Source organism: Erpetoichthys calabaricus, chromosome 2 (genome assembly GCF_900747795.2).
Source record: "Erpetoichthys calabaricus chromosome 2, fErpCal1.3, whole genome shotgun sequence".
Taxonomy (NCBI): Eukaryota; Metazoa; Chordata; class Cladistia; order Polypteriformes; family Polypteridae; genus Erpetoichthys; species Erpetoichthys calabaricus.
The window spans coordinates 326,652,792-326,666,397 of record NC_041395.2 but is presented as its reverse complement, the minus strand read 5'-3'; positions in this window follow the sequence as shown (position 1 = coordinate 326,666,397).

Here is a 13,606-nt window from a genome sequence, read left to right as displayed (position 1 = left end):
AGAGTAAATGCTTAAGCTGTAAATAGCTGCAGATAAAGGGCCATTGACCGTTAAACAAACTGCAAGTGTGCAAGTAATTACAGTAATAATTGACAAAAATGATTCCTAAAGGAATGATACTCAAAATTACAGTACTGATGATGTGTGCTGCCATCTTAAATAGCCTCTACGTGTTGCTGTCATGATGACGGTTACGTAAAGTCACGTGCATCACTGCCGACAAAAAAAGTCAGCTGTTGAATAAATGTGGCGGCATCCAATGCAATAAACAAAAATGGTGTTGTGTGATAACGGTAAATACGTCTAATAATAAAGAAAGTCCTCCAATACGGCAATGAAACGTGCAAACAGACGTTCCCCGAAGCACACTCACGTCACCGAGCGGCCGTGTTTAAGTCTCCTCTCCTCACGTACAGTACCTACCAAAATCAATTTCCAGGTCCGCGTGTTGTTTTGCCCACAACCTGAAAGGACTTGCCGTTAATTAAAACTGGAGCAGGTTCTTATTTTCGTCAAAACTGCGACAGAATTGCTTGCTTTTGTTCCCCAAAGCCCAGGAGCAAACCTTCCATTAGCCTGCATGCATGGCAAAAGTAATTCATCAAGTGTAATTTTCTTTTGAAAGGAAAAAAGGGATAAACTTCAATATGCTATTTATGTAGATTTATGGAACTCTGTAAAATGTTAATGTGATTAACATTTATCTAAAACAAGTTAAAATGGCTTCCCTCGATTTATTCCCGTTAAGCTGGGGAAGATCCTATGTGAAACAATATGTCTCTATATATAGAAACGAGCGACACCATTTAATTTATACATACATTTGTGCCGGGCATGTTTGTGTGTAATGATGAAAATGGAAACGACGTGCACAGAGTTGTTCAGATTTGAATGTTGCTCAGCCCTCCGCAGCCAGCGCAAAGACTTTTCTGCTATTTCTTTTTTTTTTTTTTAATTTTTTGAAATTCAGCAGGTCTGACGGAGAATGTGAACTGCATGGGGGATTAGGCCAGCCGAGATTTAATGTAGCCATGGAGAGCTTTGAGGGAGCCTAATTCACTAAGGCTTTATTTCATGGCTGGCAAATTTACATTTTACGCACACATAACTAGACAATTAAGAGCCAAGGATGCCTGAGCAGAAGGGCTTAGGGTTGGCATCTTTTTTAATAAGCTGCTAATCACAGTCTATTACTAATCTATAAACACGAGCTTGCAGCCCCTGCAGCCCGGCTGCCAATTCTTTGTGCGTTAAGACTGGCAAAAACCACCTCCTGTGTTTAGGCTTTCCAGTGAAGCAAGGACTTGTCACAACGGCAGGTTACTTCTGAGGTTATTTATCTTCGGTGGCATAGCATGACATTCTCATACCTGCTTAATCCAAATCACAATTGTTGTGTTGGATTTGATTTTTTGCCTATCTGCTTTTTATGACCCTCTTTTTGTACAAATGTCCTCTTTATCTGTTAAGTATTTTAGTATTCTAATACCATTTTTGTTTTGCGATAGGCTTGTCATCGTCACTAATTTGAGGTTGTTTCTTTATGGCTGAGAAAGGGAACAAAACAGAAGAAGGTTTGTGGCATCACAGGTTACCCCGTTTAATGTTCAGTGTTTTGCCATGTTACAGTCCCAGGGTCAGCCTATTCCCCTTGATACTCAGTGACTGGAAGAGTCCCAAGGAATAGTTGGGTTGCTAATCAGGCCATCCTGATTAATGCCAGGCAACCAAACACACACAAAAAACTTAAAAAACATGTTTGAAAGAAAAAAACACGCAACGGGGCAATCAAAACAGCCCACCAAAAGCAGCTTAGGCTTTGTAACTGAAGTAAGCTATGAGGAGCGGGTCTGGCTTTGGAGCTCCATCGTGCAGTAGGTTCAGGTCCAAAACTGACACCCTCCTTCTGCGGCCATTTGAATGGGCGGGCCTTCACTGGACAATGAGGGCGGGATCAGTTACAATACAATACAATGCATTTTTGTATAGCCCAAAATCACACAAGAAATGCCACAATGGGCTTTAACAGGCATTGCTTTTTGACAGACCCCAGCCTTGACTCTCTAAGAAGACAAGGAAAAACTCCCAAAAAAACCTTTGTAGAGAAAAAATGGAAGAAACCTTGGGAAAGGCAGTTCAGAGAGAGACCCCTTTCCAGGTGGTTTGGGTGTGCAGTGGGTGTCAAACAAAAAAGGGGGGGGGGGGTAAAAACAACACAATACACAGAACACAAATACTGTAATCCTTAATACAATACAATAGTACAATAGAAATATTACAAGTACAGAGCAGAATTCAACAGTAGAAGATATCCCATAATACAATTTGGATTTGTTCAGAGTTTTCGGCCATCAAGGCCCCTATTGGCCATTCCACGGCTGAGTCAGTGCTGGGCCAGCCAATCCAATGAAATGACCCCTCTACCCAGCGATTCCTGTGAGCCTCCATCAGAGATGACTTCACCTTAGGCAGGCAGAACAACTTGGCAGGTGGGCCGTGGCACCAAGTGCCACATTTGAGTACCGAGAAGAGAAACAGAATAGGTGAGGGTTAGTAACAAATAAGAACTGTCATATTACTTATGTTTTAGGGCTAATGACTAACAACAGAGTTGCAGTCTGCACAGTTAATCAGCAGCTCTAGTCAGGGTGTGCTAAACTGAAGTAGTGAGTCTTCAGCCGGGATTTAAAAGCTGAGACCAAAGGGGCATCTCTTATAGTAGCAGGCAGACCACTCCACAGTTTAGGGGCCCTGAAACTAAAAGCTCAACCTCCCACTGTTATTTTATTAATCCTTGGAATCATAAGCAGACCGGCATCTTGAGATTTTAATGTACATTCTGGTTTGTAAGTCATGATAAGTTCAGATAAGTAAGCAGGGCATTGGCCATTTAAGGCTTTATATGTTAAAAGGAGGATTTTGAAATCTCCTTCATACTTAACTGGGAGCCAGCGTAAGGTGTATAGAGATTCAGCCAAGAAAACTCAAAACTGGAATTGCTTCCAAAGTATGGAATTATGGGCTTGAATACTTCTGTGAAGGACAGATTTCAGTTTTTGATTTTTAATAAATTAGCAAAACTTTCTGAAAATGTGTTTTCACTTTGTCACTATGGGTTATTGAGTGGAGATTGATGGGCAAAAATATCATTTAAAATGAAATCTGCAATACAATAAAGTGTGCAGAAAGTGAGGGGGTCGGAATATTCTCTGAATCCGCTGTAGGATGCTGTGCCTCTTGGTTCTGTTTTCTTTACTTGTGAGCACCGCCGTTACGTGTATCAATGGGGGTAACAGTTATTAACATGTTGTTAATATGATAATATTTTTTAACATATTAATAGCAATGACGCCATTGCCACCACATTGCATGGAATGTTACTGTTTGCCCTTATTTAATGACTCTGCATTTGTCCTAAATGTCTAAAGTTCTGCAGCTTTAGCTTACTTCGCAGCACAATTCAGGCAATAGTGTGACGTGCGTTCGAATAATTCCACAATCCAAATTTCTTTATTGGAAAAGTTTTGGTAAAATTCAAAACTAAGCACATAAAATAAAGAAATACTTGATATTGGGCTGAGTGGTGGCTCTGAGGGTAGGGATTTGCACTTCCAATCGGAAGGTTGTCGGTTCAAATCCTGTAAATGCCAAAAGTGACTCTACTTCATTGGGCCCTCAAGCAAGGCCCTTAACCTGCAGTTGCTCTGTCCTGGGTATGATGTTAATCTGCATCCAGCCCTGCAAGAGGGCCTTCCAATCTTCAGGGGAAAATCCTGGGGGTTGGTGGCAGGATTTGCACTCCAGCAACTAAAAAAAACCTCACACTGTTCCATTCTATCTGAACTAGTGTGGTGCTGAGGGGTCACCCGTTTCATGGCTGCACTCGGGTCCTAATTTGGGATCCTGGGGTGGTGGGTGAGGCAACGCACTGTATCCCTGCATGCTCCTAACCCCTTTATCTACTTGATATTACTTTAAAAAAAAGTTCTATTTAAGGGATGCTTATCATGTCTCGATGCATGCTCAATAATCCAAGTAAGGAAATTCTAGAAAGTTGATTCAGTTCATCTGGACATAGTTCTTTTCCAGGGAGATACGTTACATCACTCATCCAAGTGACTTCCTCAGTCTCAGTTCACTGCAGGATTTCTCCAACCTTATAAACAGTACCTTTCCATAATGACCGAAACTAGCACCATTGACTGACAATGGGCCGTGTGATCAATGATACAGTGCATCCGGAAAGTATTCACAGCGCATCACTTTTTCCACATTTTGTTATGTTACAGCCTTATTCCAAAATGGATTAAATTCATTTTTTCCCTCAGAATTCTACACACAACACCCCATAATGACAACATGAAATGAGTTTACCTAATGTTTTTGCAAATTTATTAAAAATAAAAAAACTGAGAAAGCACATGTACATAAGTATTCACAGCCTTTGCCATGAAGCTCAAAATTGAGCTCAGGTGCATCCTGTTTCCCCTGATCATCCTTGAGATGTTTCTGCAGCTTAATTGGAGTCCACTTGTGGTAAATTCAGTTGACTGGACATGATTTGGAAAGTCACACACCTGTCTATATGAGGTCCCACAGTTGACAGTTCATGTCAGAGCACAAACCAAGCATGAAGTCAAAGGAATTGTCTGTAGACCTTCGAGACAGGATTGTCTCAAGGCACAAACCTGGGGAAGGTTACAGAAAAAATTTCTGCTGCTTTGAAGGTCCCAATGAGCACAGTGGCCTCCATCATCCATAAGTGGAAGAAGTTCAAAACCACAAAGACTCTTCCTAGAGCTGGCCGGCCATCTAAACTGAGCGATCCAGGGAGAAGGGCCTTAGTCAGGGAGGTGACCAAGAACCCGATGGTCACTCTGTCAGAGCTCCAGAGGTCCTCTGTGGAGAGAGGAGAACCTTCCAGAAGGACAACCATCTCTGCAGCAATCCACCAATCATACCTGTATGGTAGAGTGGCCAGACAGAAGCCACTCCTTAGTAAAAGGCACATGGCAGCCCACCTGGAGTTTGCCAAAAGGCATCTGAAGGACTCTCAGACCATGAGAAAGAAAATTCTCTGGTCTGATGAGACAAAGATTGAACTCTTTGGTGTGAATGCCAGGCATCATGTTTGGAGGAAACCTGGCACCATCACTACAGTGAAGCATGGTGGTGGCAGCATCATGCTGTGGGGATGTTTTTCAGCGGCAGGAACTGGGAAACTAGTCCCGATATAGGGAAAGATGACTGCAGCAATGTACAGAGACATGCTGGATGAAAACCTGCTCCAGAGCGCTCTTGACCTCAGACGACCCTAAGCACACAGCCAAGATATCAAAGGAGTGGCTTCAGGACAACTCTGAATGTCCTTGAGTGGCCCAGCCAGAGCCCAGACTTGAATCTGATTGAACATCTCTGGAGAGATCCTAAAATGGCTGTGCACCGACGCTTCCCATCCAACCTGATGGAGCTTGAGAGGTGCTGCAAAGAGGAATGGGCGAAACTGGCCAAGGATAGGTGTGCCAAGCTTGTGGCATCATATTCAAAAAGACTTGAGGCTGTAATTGCTGCCAAAGGTCCATCGACAAAATATTGAGCAAGGGCTGTGAATACTTATGGACATGGGATTTCTCAGTTTTTTTATTTTTAATAAATTTGCAAAAACCTCAAGTAAACTTTTTTCACGTTGTCATTATGGGGTGTTGTGTGTAGAATTCTGAGGAAAAAAATGAATTTAATCCATTTTGGAATAAGGCTGTAACATAACAAAATGTGTAAAAAGTGATGCGCTGTGAATACTTTCTGGATGCACTGTATGCAAATTGTCCATTGATCAATCAAGAGGATTGCCGTGAATTATACATCGGGGAAACCAAACAACCACTGGCGAAGTGAATGGCACAACACAAAAGAGCTACCTCATCAGGCCAGGACTCCGCAGTCTATTTACACCTACAGGACAGTGGTCACTCTTTTAGTGATGAAGATGTGCACATCCTGGACAGGGAGGAACACTGGTTTGAGCGAGGAGTCAAGGAGGCCATTTATGTTAAAAAGGAACGACCATCTCTGAACCGAGGAGGGGGCCTAAGGGTACATCTTTCACCATCTTACAATACTGTAATTGCAGCCATTCCCCAACTCTTTGTGAATGGTACTCATGGCCATTGATCAATGGACAATTTGCATATCATTGATCACACGGCCCATTGTCAGTCAATGGTGCTAGTTTCGGTCATTATGCAAAGGTACTGTTTATAAGGTTGGAGAAACCTGCAGTCAACTGAGACTGAGGAAGTCACTTGGATGAGTGATGTAACGTATCTCCCTGGAAAAGAACTATGTCCAGATGAACTGAATCGATTTTCTAGAAGATACTTATCATGTTTCATCTCTCTATGTTTGGTCATCCCGTCATACTTTCAAATGCAAAACGAGTGAAAAAACAGATGAGGAGGAAAAAATGTCAGTGGCCTCCACCTGTTAAACCATTGCAGTTTTGGGGGTCGTCTCATTGTTGCCCATCTAGTGCACCAAAGCAGCTGAAACTGATTAACAGCCCCCTCTGCTACTTAACGGACCAGATCAATAGCCCAGAAATTTAATTGACTTGATGCTATACTCTGATTAAAAAGTAGTCCTTTAATTTTTTAGAGCAGTGTATATTATTACCTAGGCTTAGTTTTGGCTCTTCATGACCTTCATTTCGACTTTTCGTTTTGTACTTTGATCGTCTTAAAACGACTCTCGCTTTGCCTCCTTCCCCAGTCCTGCTCCTCTCTCAGATACGTAGCACACCTCACCGTCTATTACTACACATAGAAGACAGCCACGTTTTTACAGCACTAGAGCGATTTTTCTTTTCTTACCCAAGTCAATTACATGAGTTACACTCAGTGGTCCAATGACCTTTTAAAAGCTCTCAAGCAAAAATGAAAATGTTTAAAGAGCTCATTAAAAGTTATTTACTGTGAAGGTACGTTCACAAGTGTAGCGTGAAGTTCACACCGACAAGCAGCTCTGCCTCTGCCATTTGGGCTCTCATTACGGCGAGTCTCACGACGCATCTTCACGTAAGGGGGGTGTGTAACGGGGGGCCACGGCTGGGCTTCTGGTCTTAATGAAGTCAATCAGCTCGTCTCTTTTGTCTGATGACATCCCAGTAATGAACCCTTTCCTTCTCCCAGTGGCTCACACGCTTTGCTGAGGTCATGCACAGGATCTGGTGGCTTCTCCTCGCTTATCTCTGTATGTTGTGGATGCTTGTCATTCATTTATTGTGGGATTTTTGCATACTTTTTGTATAAAGGACACGTCTCTTCAGTTTGATTTAACCTTGGGGAATCTTATTCTGATGTTATTTGCCAAAAAACATTTTTTCTAAAGTTGGAAATTTTTTTCACATTACAGTAGTGTACAAAAGTATTCAACCCCCCTGAAAGTCGTCATAATTTTCTGCATCATAAAAGATTTCTCCACATATTCATCCGTTCAGTATTTATAATGTGAACATCTCCAAAGTCCAATTAAACCACTTCTGTTGATATTTAACTGATAGATAATAATATTCAAGGCCTGCACATTTGTATTTTGTCGAGACCCCTTTTTGCTGCAGTAACACACGTCATTCGTTTGGGGTAAGGATGGACCACTTTTGTATGTTGTTCTGGAGGGTGTGAAATGAATAGCCTTGAGTCACGAAAAAGATTTGGGGCAGCCATCCGTATACTTAAATCCAGGTTGCAAGAAGGCAAAAATTAAGTACCGATATGTACAGAGTTGAGTCCAGAACAGAACTGAGTAAAAGCAGGATGTGGTCTGGTTTTTAATGGCTGGCTGGCAGAAGTTGTGTCAATGAGGCCGGAACTGGAAGTGACATCTTCAGGCCCGGAAGTGACATTGTCAGGCTCGGACCTGGAAGTGACGTCTTCAGGCCCGGAAGTGACATTGTCAGGCTCGGACCTGGAAGTGATGTCTTCAGGCCATGAAGTGACATTGTCAGGCTTGGACCTGGAAGTGACGTCTTCAGGGCCGGAAGCGGAAGAGACATCTTCGAGGCTCAGAACCAGAAGTAACATCTTCAGGGCCGGAAGAAGAAGTAACGTGTTCGGGCTTAGAACCGGAAGTGATGTCTTTGTGGCCGGAATCAGGCAGAATTTCCTGTGTTTGGCCTGTAGGGATAGCAGAGAGTTTAGTGCACCACACCACCCCCTGGCCTGGAATGGAATTACCTTTGATTGGTCCTTTAAGCTGCCTCCTATGTGCACATGCGTGACAAGGAATTCTTCCCATTCAGAACTTCTAGAGATCTTGTGGGTTGGTGGGATGGCACCTCTGGACAGCAGTTTTCAAATAATATCACAGATTCTAAATCAGGTTAAGAGCAGGGCTTTGACTGCACCATGCAGTCCCTCCCTACATTGATGGACTGAAGGCACATGACCATCATCATCAAATTCTTTCATGTGAAGCATGAAAACCATGAGGACTGTTTGAAATCATTTATGTTAGCTAGAATGCCCAGTGGCCTTGGAACCCCTGCAGATTTTGTTTTTTCTGTCCTCCTGGCCATTACTTTATTCTTTGTTACTTAGTATTGCCTAATCTTATTTTTGTTTCATATAAACTTTTCTTTCTTCATCTTGTAAAGCACTTTGAGCTTCACCATTTCTTACCAACTATGGAAAAACGCAATATGTCACATCTTTCAAGTTTTCGGCAAATTGAGAAAATGATGTCGCCTCTGTAATTAACGATCTCTAGATTTCATTTTTCCTGAGCTTCACGTATACAATATTGCCTTTTTCACAAATCAACAACACTTGCCATTTAAATCACACAATCGCTGCATTTAAATCACATGATCATAATCTGACTTTTTCATTGGTGGGCTGTCTTTCCTCATTGGTCAATGGAGTTACTAGGTTTTGGTCTTGCAGTATGTAATATAGCTTGTCCATACTAGCTTCTTCCATTGTGTTATGAACGGAATGAAGACATATTTGGTCATCACTACTACTTTATAAAATCAGGAAAGACCTAGTAACTCCAAAAACCAAAAAGACTCAATTTTGAAAAAAAATGGTAGTTACAAGGTATTTCCATTGTATGTGAGATTTGTATGAAACTGTGCTATATAGATAAATGTTCTGGTTGTTTTTGACTTGGCCATTCCAAAACATACACAGTGCCACAGATATTTAAACCTCTGTGCTTTGGAAGCTCCATGTTCACTGAAATGACAAATGAATCACAGATGACACAAAGGTGACAATAATTTGACAGTCAAAATTAAACATAATGAGGCACTACTTGTGAGTCCTTTATATCTCTCGGTATATTAAAAGCCCCGTTGTAAGGCCATACTCTTTGTTGGACAATTCACTGCAAAAATGAAGACAGAGGAGCATCTGCTGATGTGACAAACAAAGTCATTGAAATGCACAAGGCAGGATAATGGCTACAAAAATCATCAAAGACTTTGACTGTCCTGTTGCACACTGCTGGATCCACCATCAGAAAGTGAAAGGTTCATCACAGCATCAGACTCTTACTAGAACAGGCTGACCATCAAAACTAAACATCACAGCGAGACGTTGACTGGTGAGAGAGGCCACTAAAACTCCAGCCGTCACTCTCAGATGTCTGCAGTGCTCTTCTGCTGAAACTGGAGCGAAGGTGCAGCAGGGGTCCAAATTTTCAAGAGGTCTCCATTAAACAGGCCTCAATGGGAGGGGAGCAAAAAAGAAGCCATTCCTTAAGAAGGTTCACATAAAAGCATGTTAGCATTTGCTACAAAGCATGAGGAAGACCAGATGCGACAGAGGGTTTTATGGTCAGATGAGATTCAAAACGTTTTGGCCAGACCTTAAAGAGGTATGTGAGGTGAAAAACTAACACTGCCCAAGCCTCGAGAAACACCAAACCTACGGTGAAATACGGTGGTGGCAGCAGCATGCTATGGGGATGCTATTCATGTGCTGGGACTGGGAATCTTGTCAGATTTGAAGGGACAATGGATGGACACAAATATCACACAATATTGCATGTTCAAATTAAAAATACTGAATGGATAAATATGTGGACAAATCCTTTGTCATGACTTTCCAGGGGCTTGAACACTTTTGCATGCCACTGTGCTGCAACAGCAAAGTTGACCATTTTGGGAAGGAGCAAATTAGGAGGTTGAAAGGACAATGGATGGACACAAATATCACGCAATATTGCAGGAAAAGTTGTTGGAGTTTGCTGTGAACCAACGGCTCGGGAGAAGATCCATCTTTCATCCATCTTGACAAGGACCCTCAGCATATGGGCAAAGTGACACTGGAGTGGCTCAGAAACAGAAAGGTGAATGATTTGGAATGGTCGAGTCAAAGCCCTGATCTTAACACAATTGAGAATCTGTTGCTTTGGTTGAAAACAGCTGTCCAGCGATGTCATCCCACCAACCTAGAGGGTCTCCAGAAATTTTGCCAAGAAGAACGGGGAAGAATTAGTCCTGAACAAGGTGCAAAACTGGTAAGACATCCTTACGTACCCTGTACAGGCTGTTACTGCAGTAAAAGGCTTCTTGACAAAGTACGAACGTTTAGGCCTTGAATACTTCTACAATCACTAACTTTGGAGTTTTACTTCTTCACTTAAATATCAACAGACTATGGTTTATTTGGACTTTGAAAATGTATTAAGATCACATTAAAAATACTGAATGGATAAAAATGTCTGGAAATCTTCTGTCGTGCAGAAAATTACGTTGACTTTCAAAGAGATCAAACACTTTTGCATTTTTGATTGTACTTGGGTGTCACAATTTTAGGGCGATGGCAACATTTCCCAGAGAACACTGTGAGTGTGCACCAGCTGACATCATCGGTGCGACCGTATTAAGGTTGAGGCATGCATTCCCAGATCATCGGCGATTTCGATTTTTTTTTTTTTGCAGGATTCTTTTTTTTTTGGCATGTTTCTAGTGTATTAAATGTTAGGTTTGAGGTTCTTGATTTTTGGCTCATCATTTCTGTTTTGTCGAAAGATCAGTTTGACTTGACACATTTTTCGGACTTGATTTTTTCTTCTTGTCCTTTCTCATTAAAGAGACACCAGTATGTCATTGCGAGGCAGACACTCTGCTATAAAGCACAGTCTCTGTCTGTTTGTTTGTTTGTTGGTTGGTTCTTTATGCTGTCAAGCCCATGAGCATCACATCTGTCTAACGGGTTCTCGCAGTCCTCATGAAAAACTCAGAATTTTAAGAAGGCTGTCTGTTAAGAGTGAAAGGAAGCAGAGGCTAACTAAGAAATTCAAAGCGATACTCTTATAGAGCCCTCCTGGGATCCTCACTGTGGTCTTAATCTCCTTGGCCTTAACCCTGAGGGTCTCTTGGGTTCGGAATTCTCTATAAAAATGGTTAACCCCGAGTGTCTCTCGGGTTATGATCCGATATACAGCGTTAAGCCAGAAAAATGCTTAGGAAAATATTCTGTTGCCAACTAGTGGATAAATTATTGCAAAACGAAATTGTAAGGATTTCTATACATTATGCCACTACTAGACAAAGAGCCCGTTTCGACAACGTAAGATGAAATGGACACGAGTGGAACAGTAATAAGTATAAGCACCACAAACCTGATATAGGTGTTTTAATGAATGCGTATTTGAATCAGAATACATAATTAGGCCTCGAGCTGTAGTCGAAATCACCTTTCAGGCCTCTAGAGCTTTAATCGAAGTCGCCTTTCTTTTTGAATTTTCATGGCTGTAAATCCACCACCTGCCACGATGTCGGTCTCGTAAGGTTTTTTGGGCAGCTGCGCAGAAGGTGACTGCGCATTTGGCTTCGGACGGATGTGAGTGAGTGAGTGAGTGAGTGAGTGAGTGAGTGAGTGAGTGAGTGAGGAGGCTGGCAAATTATGTATTAAGATATGGCAACTCATTAATATTCATTAGTGGGGTGGAGCCTTCAACAGACACACCCACAATTGTATTTAAAGAAAAACCTGCAAAGCCAACTTTAGAACAAACTGAAAATGAATCATTAGTTGAATCAAGAAATAGTGATGACCAGGGGCAAATCTACCATCAGGGCATTCTGGGTGCGCGCCCAGGACCTTGTGACGACAACGGGTATCTTTACCAATCCCCACTCACTCTCCCTCACTTTAAGAAATGATTGAGTCTCTGTTAGCCCAAATGACCAAGGGGGATCCACTCCAAACCTGCCCCCCAACCCCCAACTCTTTGTTAAGTAGCTCTATTCATTAAGTCACCCAGGGATCTGTGGAGGTTCTTAATCTGGGTTTGGTGATGACAATATGAACTGGTCATCAGATGTTGCAAAGGATAGTGAAAAATGATACATAAGGCACTCTTGCACTATATGGCCGGACCACTGTGATATACTCAATCACATAACGCCACAGTGGGGTACAGTAACAACATTATTATGATCAAGTGGAAGGACAAGAAAGACTTTAGCTTCTTAATTACTGTTCACAATGCTGCTATCAACGTTTGTTTTGGGCAAATGTGGATGTCACTAAGCCTTGTGCTTGTAACCTAAAATAATATGTCAATCGTGCGGCTCAGGTGATGACATTTGTGAAGCCAACCTGGACACACACAGGCAGGACACAGGTTCAAACACAACACCTGGTTTATTTATAATAAAGTGCACATATCACCAGCAACAAGACATGACACAATAGACCCTTCTCTGCTGCCAGTCCATCCACCTCCACTCCTGTTGGGACTTTGTCCTCTTCCTCCCGACTCTGACCACTGAATGAAGTGTTCCAAGTGGCTCATCAGTATTACCTGGAATCACTCCCAGGTGTGCTGGAGGTCCTCTATAGGGCTCTGCAGCTCCCCCTGGTGGCCCCCACGGAATCCAACAGGGTTGCACCGAACTCCAGCTCCCAGCATGCCCTGCGGGAATTCGTGGTGACACAGCCACCCAGGAGGGCTGCTCTCTAGTGTCCCAGGGGAGGTACTGCCTCACTAATGTCATCTCCCCTGGTCCTTCCACTTTGTTGGTGTCCCGGCCAGGTAGTGGCAGTGGCCGCCCATCACACATTCTACGCAAAGAAATACGCGTCTACTGTCTGGATTGCAACATCAAACTGTGCATTGGTGACTGACGAAGGACGTACGCTACATTTTTATCAGTGGACACTCGACACACCTTTCCTACTGTATTTATGGTGACATTTTGATATTTTTGAAGATTTGAAGATTTTTTTCTTGTTAAAACAAAATTCAACATTTTTAGAACATTTTTCAGGGGGTAAATACAAAACATTAAGGAGTTTTAGTGGCAACTGACTGCCTTGATCCAAAATGCAGACCCACCCTGCAGAATCAAAATACAATTAAGAGTAAGTGATTAGAAAAGAATTAAAAAAAAATAATGAAAACAGGACAAATAAGCAAGTAAATAATAAGGCAGTTGGGGTGAAAAATGTGTGTGTTTAATAGTTTTATATTTTTGTAAATACTGTTATTGATTGTGTTTTATTTTATTTTCTCTATATATATTTTATCAATCAGTTTTCTTTAAAATTCTTGTCCCTCTTTGGGAATGTGCCGCTCATTAATGTTATATTAT